The sequence below is a fragment of the Balearica regulorum genome, chromosome 8 (assembly GCF_011004875.1).
Source record: "Balearica regulorum gibbericeps isolate bBalReg1 chromosome 8, bBalReg1.pri, whole genome shotgun sequence".
NCBI classification, from domain to species: Eukaryota; Metazoa; Chordata; class Aves; order Gruiformes; family Gruidae; genus Balearica; species Balearica regulorum.
In genome coordinates, this window is record NC_046191.1 from 31,723,418 (window position 1) to 31,744,673 (window position 21,256).

A 21,256-nucleotide genomic window follows, 5' to 3' on the forward strand; every position below is an offset into this window, starting at 1 on the left:
AGTCTTCCCCGTTAAATCCTTGGCGCAAAGGGAGGTGGAGTACATGGAGGCCAGGAAACAAATACTGGGGCAGCAGGAGCCCCAAAGAGAAGCAGGAGAAACCCGTTCTAGCTACACCAATGATGATCTCCCAGCCAGAAGACACCAGACAACCCAATAATGTGATTAGGCAGACTTGATGATCTTAAGGGTCTTTTCCAATCTAAATTATTATATGATATGGTTTGTATCGCTCTGTTTTGTTCTTTACCATCTAACATTGAAAGGTAGACTGAGGGTCGGATTTTTAGAATTTTAATATTGCATTCACAGGATTCTTCTTTAGAGAATTTGTGAGCTTGAGAAGCACAAGACAAAGCCAGTTTGTTTCAGTCTGCCTCCTGACACTTGTGAGTTGTAGCTGTTACACCTGAGACACCAGTGAATGAATATGTTTGCTCCTAACTGGTTTTCAATGTTTGACTCACCTATGTAGAGTAGAAATGGTTTTGTCTTGTCTATTTAACATGCAAGTAAGTGTATAAATGCACTTCCTGCGGAAGGAAACCTAAGGAGAAGGTGCGGTTTGTGTACATAAATAGAGGACGCTCCTTTTTGCAGAGCACAGAAACATTGATAAGAAAAGCTGCTGCCTGGGAGAGACAGCGATAAACTGCAATATAAACAACCTTCCAGTATCAAATTGCTGAACTGAAGTTCAGCCACAGTCAAGTTGTAAAGACTGAGGCCTTTACGAGGAAAACAAATAACTTACTTTCAGACTCCTGTTTTTATGTGCAGGTGGCATGTGTCCGCGTAGCAGAACCACCAGAACACCAAAAGCACTGGAGACACTTCCCTAACAGAACAGAAATCGTGCTTCTCAAAATATTTTGGTTTTGTTAACAGGCTAAAACTTTTGCCTATACCGTAACTTTCCATGTTCCTCAATGAGTATGTAATAAATATCCATTAATCTCCGAGAAACTGACGTCACTCTTGCTAAAATGAAATTAACTGAATGTCTTAAAAATGTATATACAATATAAGCTATGTCTGTGCTCACAGTACATTCTTTCAGTGATCCTTTCGCTGTTGTTTCTTTAACAATTTTATCAGTGGCTTATGGAGAAAAATAACATTAATTAGCCAAACCACAAATACTATCTCTTCCTGTCTGGTAATGAGAGGCAATTCCACTATTAGTTACTATTTTTTGTTCAACTTACTGGTTTCCTTTCACAGAATTTCCTTTTTCTTCTTCTGTAAATGCCACCTCCTTCACCTGCGGGAATCAAAGAAGAGTAGGCAGCATCACATGACATGTCAGATTACTATAGCCTTCAACCAACAAATCACCAAGTTTGAAAAAAATCTTATTTTATTAACAATAAAAGATAGTAACTCCTTTTTATAAAACCTTTTAACCAAGTTAAAAAATAAATTTAATAGTTGGAACATTAAATTAAAAAAAATAATTCAAGGTTAGGATTAATGATTAAGGATTTCCTGATGACAATTTACTAAAAACAAATGAACATACACAACAGGAACAAATTATACTGTACGTTTACAATTCAGAAATTTCTGTGTTTCCTGATTAAACTGAAAAAGCTGTTATGCACCATTCCAGTACAGTAATGAGAGAGAAGAAACCAAGAATACTGTGCTGAAAAGAAATTTAAAAGTGGGGGAGGAAATTCTTAGCAAAAAGGTAGGGTTTTGCGTGTGTGAAAATTTGCTTGTCAAAGTAGACAAGATATGTAGAATCTGGTAAAAGAATAAAGGAAATTACCATACAGCTATAATCTCAGAAAAATAATCTCAGCTTACCTAAATAAATTTGACAAGTTTCCACTGAAAATAATCTTTTTGTAAACTGCTTATCAAGCACGTACTGCAGCTACCTGTTATAAAATTGATTTTTATTTATAGATCTCTTCTCAAAAACCACTGAGGGATGAAATGTAAAAAAAAAAGTCCCTCTGCAATTACCTGAACAATATACTTTTTAAAAACTGCTAGAATTGAGATCTGAATAAGCAGCAGCTATTTGAGATCCACACTAATATAAAAGCATCCAAACTTACTTTATGCAGTTATTCATATGTTATGATTAGCTAAGGTTGGTCCTTTACTTTTATTTTCCTATGGGAACTGATAGTCCCATTTGTCAGAAGATACACTGGGCAAGTCTTGTATCAGATATTCTCAAACCAGACCAGTACAAAACTTTGAGTCTTTACGGGTGACACTAAGCAAGAGTAACTCCTAGAAACGATCAGTGTGTTTTCTTTTACTGCAGAAACGTGATGTGACTAGAGACACATAAGCCAGTCCCACTTTTTACTTGTAGTAAGAGTCCGCTACCTGGGAAACTGGATTGGAAAAATTACTCAGATAGCAGTTTAGTCATAATGTAATTACTGTAACTTGCACAAGTGTGGAGGATGCAAAAGGTGTAGTGGTTGGAACAGAAAACCAGACCACGGGGTTTATTCCTCATCTTGCCACCGCTTGCTACATGAACCTGAAAAGTTGCTTAACCTCCACAATTTAACTTCCCCTGCAAAGTGAGAGTAAGGCTGTGGTTTTATATGCAGCTGAACAAAGGCACTGACTTGCTGTAGAAAACCTGTGCTGACAGTATTGCCCTATCTGTCTTTCATTTTCTCACAGGAAACCTGCCAGAAAGGAACAAAAATTACATTGCTAATTTAGGTAGTTCTCAGTTTTATACACACACCTGAGCTGGAATTCTTATAAAATGTAATTTTTTTAATTCTTTATCATCTCAACTCACACGTTACTTTTCTAAGCTCAATAAAAGGCTGTTGTAAAATGTGATGCAACAATGTTATGAAGGAAGAGAAAAAAACAAATTTCACCATAAGTACCACTGGAGGAAGGAAAGAAAATAAAGGGTTGTACTTCTGCTTTTTGTTGAGACAGAATAGAAAAGGAAATAAATCAAGGAACTAAAGTGCAGATAAAGAGGTGGCAGCATATGGCGCTTGGCAGAGGCTCTTAACCCTCCCCAGGGGGGGTTCAGAAGCCAAACAGATGATTGTTTCAGCAGAGGGCACCAGATCAACAAGTATGTCGTAGTGACTGACTTGCTCTGTCCAGTGAATATTAAATCTCCGATATTCTCACAGCCTCCAAGCAGGTCTGCATTCCTGTACTTCGAAATTCTTGTCACGCTTAGAGATGTTGCTGAACGACACTGGAAGCTCTGGGATTAAAGCAAACGAGGTAATTACATGTAAACAGAAAGGCAGTAAGGAGTACCATGATAATCTGCGGCACATACTACTACTACTACATCAGCACACTGCATCCCTAAATGCCAGTGGGACAAGGATGATAATGAGATGGGACAGTTAAGTGAAACTTCTAATGAGAAATCATCAAAGGGAAGTTTCTTACCTTCCTTATCATTTCTTCTTTTTTCACAGCAACTGAAGTCACAGGGTATCTTTATATACATTTTTTGCATTCCTCGCAGCCTGAAAACACAGATGTTAATAACTGACTGATATTCTGCAAATCTAATAGGTATAGCATCAAATAACTGCAAAAAGTTTTACAAATTTTTAAACAAATTCGTGTTTCTGTTGTATAAAGGAAATCTAAACCTTATAGGTTATGGTTGAGATACTGAGCATGTCCTTCCGCAGTGGAAGGCTTTATTTCGCTATCATCCTCTAATTATTTTAAAATAAGCATATATAACTAGATCAAAAAGTTGCATCTGAATTACATGGGCCTGGATGATATTCAGCATACTCTTTAACGAGTGCAATGACTTTTGGGCCATATGCTTCTGTCTTCTGCTTTTGTCAGGGGAATTTTATAAAAGTGCAGGAATTTTAGGGTTTTGTTAACACAACAGTCAAACATACAAAAGTGCTAAGGATTTTCTTTTTTGTTATCTCTTCTGTTATACAATACATGCAAGAATCTTGGCTGCATGAAATAACAAGGAGATTTTTTTAAATGCTTGCAGCCAGCTGGAAAAATACTTCATTCTTGCCTTTCATTCTGATATCACAGGTTTCAAAATGAGAAATTTTCCATTTTTATCGGCTTTACAGGTCACGCAAATAACTAAAATAGCAAACCGAAACATTGCCAACGCATTTAAACAAAAAAATTAAAAAAATCTTTCTTTTTATGAAGACAGCTACTCTGTTACCACATGTTTATATCAGTTTCACATGGAAAGAGTAATATAAAAATTGAATCATGAGATGATACCATTTGACAATTACACCGGTATTTTACCTCTTTTTCTCAGTCATGCAGGCTAATACGGGGACTCATTTCTAATGTATACTCTGAAGAACATTACTAGGGTGGCCACAAATGTAAAATCCTAGAACCGTGCCTTCACATTATCCCCTTTTGGAAAGAAAAAAAGAAAAAGAAGGAATGGAAGATTGAGATCATATGTTGTAGAATCAAAACTAATTCCTGTGGGTTTTTAAAGACACAAAATAAAGAACAATGTGAATAACTGGAGATAAATTACAGCAGATTTAATAATAAGCTGAAATGAGATATGAAAACAGTACTCCTAAAAGCAGATACTGTTTTGTGTTTCATATGCTAAAGCAGTGTGTCATGCAGGAAGAAATGCTGCATAACTGGATAAAGTAGACATTAAAAATAATCTAGGTATCTAGTGGGATCAGTTCCTAAGCTCCTCTACAAATTTCTGAACTTTTAAAATCCAGAATAAAGAATAATCATTAGAAAAGCATTTCTCTGATGGAGATCTAAAATGGTACTCCTCCTTGCAATATTACTTAGGAACAACCATAGGTCATTTCAGATCCCTCTTCTTTAAATTTGAACAATGCAGTACTGTGGTAAACTATGTTGTAATACTGAAAATTGTTGTTAGCAAGTAAACACTGGTAACAGAATTTACTAAGTGGTAACAGAATTAAATGCTGAGGGAAAACATAAGCTACCTGAAAATAAAAACCTTTCAGCAATATAGGAACTGTATACAGGAACCAAGCATAGGAAGTGGCAGAAGTCTCCAGACTGGAGTATTAAAAACCAGACTGAATAAACCACCAGAATGATGTACTGTCTACAATCACCTGCTACAAACCAGGAAGTAAGAGGATGTCCTCAGACCTTGATCACTTCTAGTTTCAATGACTTTAAACAAAGGTTGCAGACAACACCTACCATTTTAGCTTCTAGTGCTGGCTTCTGCATCTGAGCAGGATACTAACAACTTCAATAAGGTTCTCGTTTCTAGAGTAACGTTTAGGAGAGGAATCTGCAAAAGATGGCAAACGCCTATTGAAAATTTTCTGTGGTATGTACAGTTTTAAATTAGAATACTAGGATGAAAAAGAGAATTATATTGATTTAGAACAATATGCAGAGATACTACTTAGTAGTTCACTTCCAAAAGGACTAATTAGATAGGAATATAATGATTCAGATTTTTTTTTTAACAAACTATACTGCAATTTGCCAATTGGCTATATGAAAGATTCCGCTTCAGGACAAAGACTCTTACATAATTTATACAGTCATTAAGAACAAGCGGTATTAATGTTTCATTGGGGCATTGTAGAAAGTATTACAATGCCAATATAATGATAAAAATATAATAGTGTACTGTGATCATTGCTGATTTCCAAATCTGGCTAACTATGATATTCTTAATTAAATCATTCAGTCAGATATTTTATTGTGTAATTGTGGTACTAAGGATTAACAATGCTTACAAACATTGATTGTTTTAGATTTCTGTTTGTAGACTTCTAAATCTTTTCCTGTTAATCTCCTTGAAATAACAGTAAACCAGCCATAATGCTTGAGTCACACTTCCATGTTAAACTTCCCAATTTACACTTCTTTTGTAACTCATAGTAAGTTAAATGTGGCCTTTGTAAAGATCTTAGCCTTCTGTGTTCATACAATCCCAAACACCTATGAATATTGCAAGAAACTAATTTTCAGACATTCACTTAATAGCTGTTCTTAATATTATTTTATTCAAGCACTAATCCTTGATAAGCGTTAAGCTTAATCGTTTCAGTGGAAAAGACTAAATAATAGAGACAATTTCTATAGTAAAACTGAGATTAAATAATACATTGAGCTACTATCACCACATTTCTTGTAAAGTTAACATGAAAGACTGTCTGCAATCAATACAAGAGTCAGAAATAGGAGCTGAAGATTAAACTCTCCCTATGTAGACTTTCCCTCATGTCCAGAATTCAGCTCTGTTTGTTTCCAGGTTTCTATCTGAATGTCACGACCCAGCTTCCTTTTGCAGGTTGTTCTCTCTGGGCCTGGTTACCTCTGACTTGACATTGTGCTGTTTTAATAGTATCTCAAGGTCACGTTGTTCTCTGCAGTTCAGATGTTGAACTGATAATACAGTGCACACTCCTGACAGTGTTATACAGTGTTTAGAAGTGCAGTGATTCCATGTGCAGCATCCTGCACCATGACCTCACACCAGCATCAATCCTGCAGAGCATCCAGCTGGGCACATACGTGATAGAGTATCTGGGGAATAGGATGTAACCACCAAACCCAGCTTGCATTGTTAAATTTGGAAATAAATTTGGACAAATTCCTTAGTATTTTACACTAAGTTTGTGTTCTCATAAAATTGGAATCAATTTGATGCTACCTTGAAATATCCTGCTGTTAAATAACTAGTTCTCAAAGCATTTTAAAACTGGCAGTATGTGCTAACTAAACACAGCAAGTCATCAATACTTGCATGACATTTTACAACTTCCTTTCACAATTCATTCTGCAACCCAACTGTAGTTCACATACTGTGTGATACAGGAAGGCTTGCTGGGGCCCCAACACATCTTACCTGTGGTGTCAGTTGAGGCTGAGGATGAATTAAATACATCCTACCGCAAAGAAAGCTACGGGGGAACCTTCTCCAGCAGCAAGCTCAGCTCTGCGCCTTCCCACGGGCCTGGTGGGCAAAGCAACAGGGTCTTTGCCCTACGTGGCTACTTAAGTGATAACAGCATTCATTTGTGCTTTTCACCTCTGAATAAGAAAATAAACCAACTCCCAAACTCTAATGTTTGATAGCATGAGGTAATAACTGTGAGGAAGAGAGGAACTACAGTGTAACCCGAATACAAGGCCCCCTTCCCCCCCGCTATAGGCGCTGAGAGAGAGAAAATGGCGGGCTGGGGGTTTTGGGAAGCTCTGAACACGCAGAGAGCTCCTCAGGCTACGCTTAGCATACGAAGAGCCACAACCTAGACCCCGTCCCCTCACTGCGCCTATAGTTATTACTAGCGACAAGAAGGTGACGTACAAGAGCGAAAAACCCACCCAAGGGCAAGAGAGGGCAGCAGGTAGCAGCAGCAGCAGCACCACCCTTAACAGAACTCACAGCGCCCTCCCCGCGGCAGGTGACAGCACCCCCGTCCGGCAGGACGGTCCCTCGCCCCGCCGAACCCTCCGGGCGCTCCTGGCCGTGACTCGGCTTTTTCTCCCAGTCCCGCCCCGCCTGCTCGGGGGGCCGGGCGCAGGAAGGGGCGGGCGGTAGTGGCGGCGAGGCGGTGCAGTGAAGGGAGGCAGTGAAGGGAGGCAGCCGACGCACAAGATGGCCGCTGCTGCAGCGGCGGTGGTGGTGGAGGGGCGGCGGCAGGCGACGGCGGTGGGGGGGCTCCGGGGTCTGCGGATGCTGGAGGAGCAGGGCGCTGCGGCCGCCCCCGTGTGTCGCAGCTGAGGGGGCTGGTGGCCGCTGCGGGGAGCCCGGCCCGTGTGGTGAGTGCGCTGTCTCCTCTGTCCCCCGCTGCTGGGCTTGGCTGCGGGGAGCGGAGAGCTTGGGGGTGCGGGGAACAATGGGGCCGGCCTCGAGGGTGCTGGTGGGGGCGGGAGGGCTCTGTCCGCCTTCCTGGGGAAGGGAGCGGGCGCTGCGCTTGCCTATGGGGCCTGTGCCTCTGCCTGCCTCATTAGGCCTCAGGCTCCTGCCGGGCTCGATTTCCGAGCGCCCCGGGCAGGGAGGGTAGGAAGGAGGGAGCTGCGGCGGCCGCCGTCCCCGGTGCGGGGCGGGCGGAGGGGAGCGGGCGGACCGCGGCGGTTGAGTCCGGCCTGGGGGGCGGGGGGGAGTGGGGAGAGGCGGCATCGCCTCAGGCTACGGCCGAGAAGGGACAGGCGGCTTTTGTGTGTGGCCTGCGCTTGCTGATGTTTTTCCAGGGGCTCTGTGTGCCTGGAAAGAAGAGAAAAACTCATCTCCGTGTCGCACTCGGCACAGTTAAAGGAACTGTGTGGGGAATGAGGCCGGAGCCCCCCCTCTTCCCGCGGTCGGGGCGGGGGGGACACACCACCACTCCCCCCCCCGCCCCCTCCCGGGTTGTCGCTCTTTTGTCTGTGGCGCCTGAGGGAAGAGCGAGGTGGCCCCCGGCCTCCCCTTGCGTGGGGAGAAACCGTGATAAAACCAAACAGAAACTCCACTTACTTTCACTAGTTTTTCATCGTGGCGTTATTTTAGTGGTTAGTTTAACAAGGCGAGGATGGGTAAGATTTCTTGCCGGGAGTGCGGTGTTGGTATAACTGTATTTTAATGTGCTTTAGTGGTTGGGAATGTCCTGGTGTCAGTTTTTGTCCTCAAAAGCCATTGTGAGGCCTGTGCCGTTTTCATATAGGGAACTGATGTGTTTTCTTTCCTAGGAACTGGGAATATTTAATTTTCTCTGCACACATGTTGTCTTTTTCCTCAGAGTTGCTCTCCTAATATTTTTTTTTTTTAATTTCAGTCAAGTATAGACGAAAAGTTCCTCTGGTGGTAGCTGCTGTTTTCTGTGTGGTTTTACTATGTTGAAAATGGCTGAAGTAAAAAAAAAAAAATTGCAAAAATGATTAAAAGGTCCAAGGTAACCTGGACTCTTGCAGAGCTGCTTTAATCATTGTAACTGGTTTATCAACGCTATCTTCTAATGACTGCTTGGAAGAGAAATGCAGTTGTTAAATTCAGCATTTATACTCTATTCATGTCATATAGCTATGGAGTTGTTAGATAACACAGCAATACTATGAAGCAGAAATTAACCTGTTTCTAAACTTACCTTTTTTACTCCTATCAGGCTTATAAGGATGTGGAGGGCATTAGTTTTTATCAACTATAAATGTCTGTATTTCTGCGTTTGAAGTCAGTTAAGTTAATGAGAGACTTCATGGTTGTATAAATAACCCAGTGTTCCTAGGAGTGTGTACCTTATTGCTGGTTTCTAAGCTTCACCACTACCACCATGGCTTTCTTCAGTCCATTAATACAGTGTTGATATGAAGTTATGGTTTCCACTAATATAAATAGAAGCAGACGTTATCAGTTAGGCACCTTTTCTTTTCTCTGCAATAGCTTATTTACCTTCCTGTCCTAGAAAAGGTTCTGTCAAAGCAGACAGCTTGACAGCCTGCTTTGAGGGAAATTTAGAAACACAGGTACCATCAGTGCGGTCTGTTTTGACAACCAGAGACTTGAGTGGTATGCTTGTCAATCACTTTTGTGAGCAGTAACCTTAATGGAGATGAGTGGGAAGTTACTTGTATGTTTTTTGGGGGTTTTTTGTCAGCTTTGTACCCAAACTAGCTTAGTTTAAAGCAAAATATTTCAGAAACTCATGATGAGGTTATTGTATGCTGATAATTGTTTTAAAAATTGGTGTTCCAGTGAACAGATGAATATATAAATCTAGGAATTGTGTACATTAATATGGCAGGTTTTAGTTTATGGGCACCTTAGGACATGTGTATTACTATATAAAAATGGTCATGCTAAAGCATATGAACAGAAATGAACAGGATTGCTTTCAGAAACTTCTGCCATGTTGCCAGTGATTCACCAGCAATCTGGTTGGAAACCATTACCAATCTTATTGAACTAAGCATTGCAGGAGCTGAGATTGAGTGAGCGTGTATATTAAAACGTGACTTAATTTTTTTATGTGTAGTTCAGAGGTCTTGGGAGATGCTGACAGTGGTCACCTCTGATGATGATGGCAAAGACTGACATCCCATTTTATTTAGGGTCTATATTTTGTAACTAACCAGTGCTGTAAAAGGGTGTTTTGTGATAGTTAAGGAATTGACATTACCTGTTCTGTAATATGTAATAATATGAAAGATAATTACCTTTTTTATTATTTCACCTGAGAAAATATGGTTTACATGCTGGATACCTGGAGAAAATCTTTCATCCATTTGAAAGCACTTGTGGAATCATAGCTTTCAAACAGTATAAAGTATAAAGCTGAAGTAGAAGGAAAGAACTCACCTGCATTTAGGCTCCCAAACATCTCGAGCATCTCAAAATAGCTATGCAGCAGCCACTATAAGGTACATTTTAAGCAGATGACCCTTTATAAAACTTAGATTTTTTTTTTTTTTTGCAAAGCTCGCTCACTGTTTAAAATTCTTTTCCCCAGTGAATTCACTGAATCGTTTCGCAGATGAAACTCTGTGTGGTTTTGTGGTGGTTCTTCCTGCACCCAGTACATCAGGTGGTTGTTTACTGGAGCATCCCAAATAATATTGGCTGTTAGGCCAAAAAAAAAAAAAAAAATCTGACCCAACGTACATGAGAGAGAAACCGTAGGGCAATTTGTAGTTTGAAGTTAATGCCTTGGACTGCACTGGGTAATGAATATGAAACCATTATCATACAGGAATAAAGATATAATATTCCTGTGTTGTGAAAGATCACTATATAAACATCCTGCACCTGCTGAAATTTCAGTGTGACCTTCAAGATTCTGTGTAGGCTATATTACAGTAATGCAGTCTGAAGTCTATGGACTCATGATAACTGAGAAAACCACAAATATTTACTTATGTTGTGTTACTTTCCTTTCCCTACAGAGATACTCCCCAGTGCATGCTGAATTAGGTGCTGTTCCCATCGCTTAGTTTGACCACTTGTTTTTCTCAAGAAGTGTATCTTGATGTTTATCTTTTGCATCGGTTTCATTTTCTTGATTGCCAGTAAGGTAAAAGTTGTGAAATGGTATTAGATTTCAAAGGTCTAACTGATTTCTAATGAGGTTTTTTTGTTGCTTTTATTATTTGTGGAAATGCGTAATGGGCAAGAAGGTGCAGAAGCCCCGTCAGCTTATTGTAAATAGATTTTTTTCTGATACGAAAAGACTTTCTGATAAGAGTGCTTGAGGAAGTAGCTTTCCTGTTACTGCATGGTAGCAACACATGTGCTACCAGCTGGAGAAGGAAGGGACTTTTGTGATGGAAATAGCGAGATTTCTAAATTTCATGCAGATTTATATTGTCAGAAGCAGTTTTGGTTGTGCGCTGCTCTGTGTTGGAATTTGTAGAGGAATGTGTTTCCTGCAAGTGTGATGGGTGTCCTCCGTCCCCCCTTTGAGATTTCTTTCTAATACAGTGAGAAGGCAGGCAGCTATATGTTGTCTAAGGCAACTTTTGGCAGGCAGAGATGGCTTATTATATACATAATAAAATTTCTGCAATACATCTCTGAAGGCAGACTTTCAATAGTTTGCAGTAAGACTGGCAGAATAACCACTAGTAGGTATTATTTTACTTTTAAGAAGGTGGCTCTTGGCTCTGGCTCAAGCTTGAACTTGGTGTGAGACACTGTTGCATTGTGCAGGGGAAAAATGTCATACCATCTAATTAGCAGCATCTCCTGAGCACCAGCCATTGACATCTGGAAAATCTAAAGACTTTAACATTAATTCACGTAGAAAAAGGACCTGGACATCCTTTGCAGACTTTTACATGAAAGTTTGCTCAGCGTGCTGGGTTTTTGTCCAAAAAAAACCCCCCAAAAAACCAACCTCAGGAAGCATAAGGGCCACATGTAGAATAATACAGGAAATCTCTCTGTCACTTGATGCTGTGCTTTTACTGATTTTGTACAATGTTAGCTACACCATTAATAAAGAGCAATTATTAGGAACAAGGAGAAAAATCTTCATATGAGAGATGGTTGGGAGGAGGAGAGAGGAGGTAAGGGAAGGGGATTGTTTTGACAGATGAAAGAATTCAATTTTTCCTGTTTTGCAACACAAGAAGTGGAGGATATGCAGTTAAACTGAAAAATAGTGCCTGTGTGGCTGAAGGAACAGATCTTTCGTTTGCTTCGCACAGATGGTGGCAGAGGTTGCTATGTAATTTGAGACAACACAGAAGAGAGTATTTGTGTCAGATGGGTAATACTGTGGTAAGGTGAGTCTTCAGTTGAGCATTACAAAAGCTGGAGGGTTTATTGCCAATCATTTATTCCAACCTTGAAGTCACTAAAATAGCCGTGACATGTTCTTCTTGCTGATTCCTCTCTAATGATTTCTTGAAAAAAGTCTTGCAAAATCATTTTTTTTTACTCCTTCACATAAAGCATTATTTCTCAATCACACAAATATTTGGAATTGGGGGTGTATGCATCTTGCCTTAATCTGAGACTTCTGTGGTAGGACTGCGCTTCAGCTACAAGACTGTTGAAGAAACAAAGTGTATGGAATAGCTGAAGTAACTGAAATGCACTAGTCTGGGAGAATCTAGATCTTACAGGTGGTTCCTGATTTCTTTTGGTTTGTTTTTTGTCTTAACATGGAAAGTCTGGTTTGTCTTGCCTCTACTGTGCCAGTTTAATAGGTATTTTTTTAAATGATCTAATTAAAATCAGACTGTTAGTCTTAATATAAAATCTGGGCATTCCAAATGTCGTTATTTTTCAGGATGTTTCCATCTTTATCAGCCCCTGTCAGATTAAGCTTTGAAGGTTGAGGTAGGGTTGTTTTTAAACCTGTTGTTCATAATAAAATTCTGGTTGATCAGCTGATGGAGCAGTAGTGCTTGTAGCCTGATTCCAAAGGTCTTAGAACTTCTTCCTGAAATAATTTCTAGCAATTACTTCAGTTTGAATGGTGAGGAATTCGGAAGGTTTTTCAATTACAACTTTTAACTTCCCTACTGTTTTGAAAGGAGACTTAACACTAGAGTAGTGGGAATCTTGTCTCTTTATTATGCATTGAAGGTCTTAAGGGACTTGCAAGCTAATTATTTTTGATAAATTGTGGCACGCAGTGTTGGTCTCCAACTGAAATTTAAGAGCTGTCTTTTGGGCAAAGCGAGTGAGGTTCAGTGAAGGTATTACAAAGTCAATGAATTGAAATCCATGCCTAGGGAGGTAGTTTTAATTACCTACATATTAATAACCAGCTTCTGTGGGGCACTCCCAGTGTTCGATAGCATTTAATTTTGTGCTTTGTTTTTAGAGTAAGCGTTATTGATGCTAACTTAGTACACTTTTTGTAGCAGTTGTACTTGAATGAGTAACTCTTCCTTGTTTTACTACAGTGACTGTGTAATATAAATGTCCTTCAAAAGTGAGTGAAATAAAACTTTCTGTTGACTTTTCCTGCAAGTCACATTCTTTCAGCTAGTTCTCCCCCTTTTACCCCCCCTTTCCTTTTGTTATCAGTCTGGAATGGAAGTCCTTCAGGTACTATTTGATGTTAGGAACTGTACAAACAAATAAAAGTGTTAAGATTTCCTTATCCAGTGTTTCTATCTGATGAATCTGGTACTCGCAGTACAGCAAGACTAAAATGGTTTGTGCCCTTTTTTTTTTTAAATTCTGTGCCAAGATGCAAGAACCAAAGGAGGGACCTTGAGATTAATGGCCACTAAATTTGAAAGAAATAGTAGAAAGTGAGTCTGATTAGCTTACGCAGTGTTCTGAAATTGTGGCGTGCTGCGTAAACGTTGGTTTATGACCATTAATAATTCTGGCAGTTATGCAAGCCTAATGATAATTAAATCTCATGTTTCTGAGTGTAAGCTGTTCTCTGGGAAGCTCAGTAGAAAATGTTTCCCTGCCTTTACAAGTGAACGTTGTGCTAATGAAATCTTGAAAAATCTGCTCATGCTCATGAGTCCGGTGAAACAATCATCTGTGTTCATGGTGTTTCCCAATTTAAAACTTCTATTTCAGTTCATTTTATAAAAATCAAGCCTGAGTTTTGCACCACGTTGAAGTGCTCCAAGTGGTTTGAGGAGATACGAAACAGCAAAGTGCTGCCCTGCTTCAGACAGGAGGTATGGAAGAAAGGATAGGAGCACGTGCATACTGTGAAGCAAGCCTCAGCCTCCCCCCTCTATAAATGAACAATCTTCCCAGTAATGTATGACATATTTTCTAACTTGGTTAGATAGGTATTTCTTGAGCTCTTCTAGAGTAATTAATTAGAGTTTTTACGTGGCATTTGGGCAGTTGTTTTTAGACGTGTCTGAGAGGCTCAGGCTTTTACATGTAACATACCAAATTGACAAAGTACCCTGTTGTAAACAATGGAGCCAATTAATCAAATTCAAAAGGTCTTGATAAATAGTTGTTTATTATAATACTGAAATTGTCATTGGTCACCTGCATTGTTACTAGTTATTGCATGGGTAGATGTTAAAATACGAAAATTTTTGGAAGCTGGAAAATGACTAGCTCTTTAGCAGCTCCAGAAGGAAGTAATTCTTAGTCTTACTCGCTTTGTAAAGAGAATGTGGATTTTGTTTCAAAAATAGGTCAGAACAGGGCAAAGTCTCACAAATTACTAGAGCAGTTACAAAGAAAATACCATTCTCCCATGTATCTTCCCAGACTTGAAATGACTTTTCTGTAAGGAGTCTTTATTTCTTTGCTTGCCAAAATGCTCTGTTTTCTTGTGGATGGTTGTTTTTCCTGGATCCGTGGGTGTCTTCACCTCTGCTGTTCTGTTTAATGATCTTACATTCTCTGTTATTAGCTACTTTCCTTCTAAGTGATTTTTTTTTAATTTATTTAAATTTGTTCTGAGCCAGTGTGCAGTTCAGCTAGCTAATGCAGGTAACAGAGATGGCATATTGCCTGTTAATTTTGTTGCTTTGACAATTCAGACTTGCAGGATGGGCTGTTTGGATAATGAAGCAACCGTGGGACTCTTTGTTCTTGGACTTGACTGGGGACTATCAAAATGTCACTGCTTCCTCTGGAACTGGTGAGAAGTTGAGGAGCATTGTTCATGGTGCACTCCCTCGTGACTACTTTGGCTGTTGCTGTAAATTTGAAAGGAGAAAGATAAAAATAAGTTAGTCTAAACTGGCTTGATGGAATGGACTGGGTATGTTAAACCAGAGGCTACGATTCAGGCTGTCCTTCCTGTTTATGAGTCATTCTCCTGTTTAATTGCGTGAAAAGGCCTCCTGTAGAATTAATTAAAAAAGACGTCTTAGTAGTGCTGCCAAAAACTTCAGTTAAAATGGTGAATTTTAATTTTAGTCTTCCTTGTTTAACCAGGCTTTGGGAATGGAGGCCTGGACACTGTAACTTCTTTGTAGGTGATTCATACAACAAGTGGAAAGAAAATGTTATTCAGGAAAGTGAGAATTAGTTAAACTTCGGTTGCTTGCAATAGTCCAGACTATTTTAACTGTGATGGTTTTGTTGCCAACTGTTGGATTCTACAGAGAAGGTATGAGCTGCTGGGGTTGTCTTTGGGACTTGCTAATGTGTGTGTGCATTGTTAGTCTCTTGTGTTTGAGTTCTACCTGAAATCATGTTGTGACTTCTATCTGAAGACATCGCTTCTGTGATACCTTTTTATGCTTTTCATCTACTGTGGTGTACTTTATAGAGAGCCTTTTCCTGACTTGAAGGTGGCTTACTTCATGATTCCCTCTGTTTTTTTTCTATTCAATTTGTCAAGCTTAAGGATGTATTTATGTTAAGGATCTTCAGGGAGACAAATAATTTGTTTTGCACTGATAATTGTGATTTAGTGCACAGGAAAGGTACTCAAAGTAAGCATTGGTGTGTTTGGAAACCCTCTAAATCATCCGTCTCTGCTTATTGTAGAAGGAAGAGGCTGCCTATCAATAATGGTAGGGAAGGGCAGACTTCTGGTTAGAGCAAGAGAGATCTGGTAAATTGGAGACTTGACAGCTTTGTGGCTGCATAGCAAAATAAATTCCATAGGTAATACTTAATACTGCATTTATCCCTTTTTCCTAATTTTTATCAGAGTTAAGAAGACTTACCTTCTCACTGAGTACTGTAATTTTTGCAGAATACATTCCTGGGGAGGTGGATACAAAATTTTCATGTCTCCATGTGTGATGTTCTGTCTCATTTCTGTAGCATTTGTGAAAAGGAAGGAATAAAAATAGGACTAATAGGATGACATAAAAACTGGCAAGTTGCTTTCAGGCTCTTTTTTTAGCATTTATTCCTGTACCAGGTGTATTGGAAATTGTTAAGTTGCGTTATTCTACATAGTGTTAAAGTCTCTGCTCTGTAGTTCATAGAAATGAAATATTCCCCCCCTGGTTTTCTAAGTTTGAGGATTTACGTGGCTTCAGCAAGCAGAGAGATCTGTAGTTAGCTTTTCTGGTCACTCCTTTCTCAGTGGAACTTCTCTGTCAAATGTTTCTAACAAAATAGCACAGAAGGACTGGGTGGGGATGTCTCTGGGTGTGTTTCTGAGGAGGAATTATATGATCACAGCCATTTTTATGTGGGTTTTCAGCTTTGCTAGACCAGCTTAGAATAGAACAACATGAGCTCTGTCAAGCTGAAGCTTGGGCATGATGTAAATGATTTCAGGACATACCGGGAAGAAAGGTGTCTACAGAAATACTTGGTATCAGTAAGGTAAATTAGACGTCGGTATTCGAGCATGTGGTGGTGTGGCTGTCACATTAGGCACTGCACGATGAGCATGGGGTGTGGTGTCAGTATTACTCACTAGGTATTAAAATGATCACTGGCATATTTTCTTTTATGTAAAATCTGAAGGGAAAAAAACATTCCACTGTGTCTTCCTGTGAGTAATTCACCTGATAAATAAAAATGTCAGTTGTCCTTCCCAGGACAGGGGAAAAAGAAAGCCTTAGACCTGCTCATGTGACTGTAATTGGGAGCCTTCAGGAAGGGGAAGTGTGTGACAGCAATCCTTTCCTTCAAGCACATCTGGTAAGTTCTGAAATTACATTAATGAATTAGTGTAGCTTTTGACAAGTGGGAACAGAATCAGTGATGTTGATGTGACAAGCTGGTATGTGAGCTGTCATTACATAATGAAAATTGACAGTAAGCCTGTAAAAATCCAGGGACTGCAGTATGCTAATATCTATTTAAATAATTTGTTCCTGTTAGGTTTTGTATATTAAAATAGTTCCCAGTGCAATTATGAGGGCTTCAGTAGTGCTATTACAGGTGGGTTTGGCTTACAGATTTTGAGAATTTTCTTTTTTTAATTGATTGCTTTTCAGTTTTAGCTTACTGTTACTGCTTTTATTCCCAAAACAGAGAGTGGCTAAATCCAGGAATGCGTAAAGGGATGGTGACTGCATGGGTGGTAAGATGGTTTCAATGCCTAATTTCCTGTGCCTTGTCATACATTTAGATACCTGCTGTTTAATCAGGGGCTTACACAGTACAAAATGGAATTTAAATGATCGAGTCATGCAAATATTGCCTGTACAAGACTTACTTGTCACTTTACCGTGGCTTGATCTGCAGCAATAGAGGTGTGATTGGCAGCTAAGTGCATCTGTTCTGTTTTAAGACTAAAAGGAGGAAGTCTGAAAAATAGAGATAGGTAGCTTTTTGTGTAGTCCGTGTGTGAAGTAACTGTACAATATTGATCAGACTTACTCTGAAGGTATCGGGACAGGTAATACTGCCCTCAGGGCGTGTGAGGACTCAAACGCTTGTAGGCTTATAGCAGCCTGTAATGGTGTGTCTATTAAAAGCTCTTGGTGGGCTGTCACCACTTCAAGGATATTGTTAATGGGAGTTAAAGTACCCAATTGAAGTACAAAGTTGCTTGACTGTGCAGCTACTATTGTTTTCTTTCTGAGTATCTTCCAGTCCTTAGTTTTCCATGAGTGAGGTCTAATCTTCTGTGAATAAAGTTCATTAACAGAAGGTCTTTGCTTTTAAAAAGGTAGACTAGTTCAGAATGCTATGGAGAATTATATAATTTTTACTAATAGAATTCTGGCAATAGAGTCTGTGAGATGGTGTCCTATGTTGTTTTTTTTTTTTTACATCATTCCAGTTGCTGATACTGCTATAACATAGTTGTAATAGTTTTCAGAGCTGAATATATCTTTTAAGACTTAATATTATAAACTGAGAATGAGAAAATTGTTCTTCATGGACTGCTCCACTTAAAACAAGTTTCATGCAAAGTAAGCAGTAAATAGGAGAACTTTCTTAAAAAAAAAACCAACCAAAAACAGTTTACTCCAGACACATAATACTGTCTTTTTGAAGTCCAGAGCAGCAAAACTCACCAAATTGGCAGTGGATTTTTAATAGGTAGCTTGCCAGGATTATTATATTTTGCCCTCTTGCTTGAATGATTTTCCAGTTTTGTAACTTTAAACTTTTATAACTAGGATTATAATTCAAAATATCTTTTAAGAGTGTGTAAGATACTCTTTTTGCCATTTGAATTTGGGCTCCTGCCAAAAATAAATATAACTTTTATCCATTACTGATAGGAGGATCAATGAGATGTTGGAGGTTTGTATTTTTTTATACACCACTATCTTGCATTGTTTGCTATATTAAAAAATTATTTGGAAAAAAAAAGCAGCAGCTTTCATTTTTGTGGTTAAGCTCTGAGATGTTTGTTGTAGGTGTTTAATGGAAACTCTGAGACTTGAGTCTTTTGTTTCCACTTGCTAAAACCACGAGTACTGTTTTTAATGATCTTGTAAAACTGTAAAGAAAAGATGCTATTTTTATAAATCTGAAAGGTGAGACTAACACCAAAGCAGCAAAACATTTACGGCCTTTTTTTTTTTTTTTTTCCTTATAATTGAAGGTTACATGCAAAGTCTCATTCAAAAGGAGTACCTTGCCCCAGGCTATTTCTGGCCTCTGGAACTGCTCTTTTTAGCAGTGCTACAAATTGAATCACCGGGTGCCAGTAGCATTTAAAGCAAATGAGGCTCAATTACATTCTGAGTCAGAAGTACCTGAATTAACCTGCTTTTCAGCAACAGTTGTGTGACCTCTCCTACTGATATTTAAAGACTTTAAGCCCTGTGTGAATGGTAATTTAACACTACTTAAAAGTGATGAGCAGGTTTGTCCGCGCTGAATAGTGTTTAGGTTTTTACAACAAAACTATGCTCAGAGGTGTGGAGAAAATCTTGAATAGTATGTTGACTAGCTAATTTTTTTTTTTAATGCAACTGTTACAACAGAGCTGAAACTCTCTAGGCTCAGTGCCATTTCTGCAACTGCCTCTTAACCTTGGATGACTCCAGAGCTTTAGTGTAGACTGGGTTACATTTTTAAAACACAATGGCAGCCTGTGTCATGGAAACAGGCAGAACAGTCATCTGTGAAACTTATGTTATCTTAATATTCCTGCTTTTATTATCAGTGAAGCTACTACAGGGCTACCCAAAGGAGGGTATCTGGCTTACTTTGGTCCCTGAAAGCTACTTTTGTATCATCTATTATAGCATTTCCATGATTGCTTCTATGTTTGCAACTCTGGTTCTAGGAGCAGTAAGAAATCTTGGAAGTTATGGACTGCTAAAGCATTCTTTCATCTTCTTTAGATAACACCTTGCTCAGTGCTTTAACCATGATGACCTGAAAGGATGGTTTTGACTGTATTTGTGTAACTTGCACTGTCAGGAAGCATTGGTTAAATCTAGCTGTGAAGCATTATTTTTGAAACATAGAAATTTTTTTAGGTGGATTTAGTATAAAGGAACAATTCCACAGGTTGTTATTGCTTGAGTTCCTTATTCCATTTTACCTACTCTCATCATGCCAAACTGTTAGTCTAGTCATCCTCATTGTTAGGATTGCTTAATAGCATTTAAATGTGTCGTTAAAATGTAGCCAACATGTTAGAGATGGCTGCCATTAATGAACACATACTTAAAATTCTGCGTTGCCCTGGTTGTGTCAAAATAAGCTGCTCATGAAACTACAGCTAAAAACTTGATAAACCTGTGTTGATGCTGACAGAGACTGTCTTGAAGCTTCCATCTTCTGTGCTTCCCCTACTCTTTCCCTTATGTTACCAGGATTGCTTGACCATTTAACAGATCTGGAACAGGTTTTGGAATCTGTTAGAAGCTAATGTGGGAAGCAAAGACATTTGGTTTTGACAGGCCTAGGTCCCTGGTGTAGATGACGTGTGTCAGATCGGGAGCTGGCATGAGAGTACTGGGGAGAGGGCAGTGCTGCCTTTCTGAGATGCAGTTCTGACTTGCCCCACTGTAAGCCATGCATCAAACTCTACTGAAAATGCCAAACAGGTAAAGTTTCAATATCTGTCTTCATTGCTCATAGAATTAAAACGTAAGTCTGGATGTTTCAGTCCTCTCAAGAATAAGATGGTTAACCCATGTTAGCTTGTGGTAAGCAATGCGGGTTATTATCTGCTGTTGTAGTAGAGATGAGATTCTCTTGCTGTGGTGTTAAATCTTGTCTGGAGGTACGCTTGTAGGTAGTGGCTGTCGTTTGGTCTTTGTTTACAATTTGCCTGTTTCACTTTTAACTAGTCTCTTTTTAGGTCTAGACAGGATAAGTGCGGCTAGACTTAAGCTGTGATCTGGGAGAGAAATGGGGAAAACCTAGATTAGCTTCTGCTAGCAACTTCTCAGTCTGCTTACCTCCACTTTCTGGAAGTGGTTGTTAGGACTGCAGTGTTGTGGTAAGCAGAACAGTGTTTTGACAACTATTTTCAAATGTACATCTTTTCTCTGAAGTTGATGGTGCCATACAGTTTCTTACTAATGTAGAAATGATATCACATGGTTGACTGAACAGGTGCCTGAAGTAGAGGAGCTGAATTCTTGAAGCTGATGTAGTTTAATAATTCTGTCTTGATCTTGAGAGAGAGAAGGGTATAACAGGGTATAGAATTATAATAAAGCTCAAGGGGTGAAAAAAATTTTTGTCATCGTGAACTCCTGCTATGATGAAATATGTGCCAGCAAAGTAGGTGCTCCACTGACTTTTGAAACAACACAGTAGTCTAGAGATTGTTTTGTACACAACATATAATAAGAAATCCCTTCTTGTGATTATAATATGTTTAAAATGAACTCATGAATTAAAAAACAAGCAGACGAGGCACTACGTTGGTAGTTTAAAAAATTCATTAGCTGTTTTCACTGCTCTTGGATGACTTTGTGCTTTTATTAAAAGATCTTTCCAATGTTTAAGTGCAGCCTTCCAAAATAAATTGCTTTGAAGGTAAATAAAATA

At 39.2% G+C, this 21,256-nt stretch overlaps 1 protein-coding gene and 1 long non-coding RNA gene across 20 annotated transcripts in view; one reads left to right on the forward strand and one right to left on the reverse strand.

Annotated features, from left to right (window-relative positions):
• Positions 1-1,237: 1,237 nt before the first annotated feature.
• On the reverse strand, positions 1,238-7,571 carry LOC142602814 (uncharacterized). Of its 3 annotated transcripts, XR_012836645.1 has the most exons (5): positions 7,391-7,571; positions 6,851-6,958; positions 5,185-5,278; positions 3,409-3,488; positions 1,238-1,264 (listed from the first exon to the last, which is right to left on the reverse strand). It is a non-coding gene; the product is annotated as an uncharacterized LOC142602814 (long non-coding RNA). The 3 variants fall into 3 exon arrangements; XR_012836644.1 differs by lacking the exon at positions 7,391-7,571 and having other exon boundaries at positions 6,851-7,377; XR_012836646.1 differs by lacking the exons at positions 1,238-1,264; positions 7,391-7,571 and adding an exon at positions 1,292-3,214 and having other exon boundaries at positions 6,851-7,377.
• Positions 7,565-21,256, forward strand: part of RC3H1 (ring finger and CCCH-type domains 1) — a 75,177-nt gene continuing 61,485 nt past the window's right edge. For 5 of the 17 annotated variants that reach the window (XM_075760516.1, XM_075760501.1, XM_075760504.1 and 2 more), the window contains exon 1: positions 7,565-7,767. The gene's annotated coding sequence lies outside the window, so the exon portion shown is untranslated. Of the gene's footprint in view, positions 7,768-16,862; positions 16,979-17,314; positions 17,364-21,256 lie in introns of all 17 variants that reach the window. The other 12 variants (XM_075760496.1, XM_075760499.1, XM_075760505.1 and 9 more) reach the window with 4 other exon arrangements.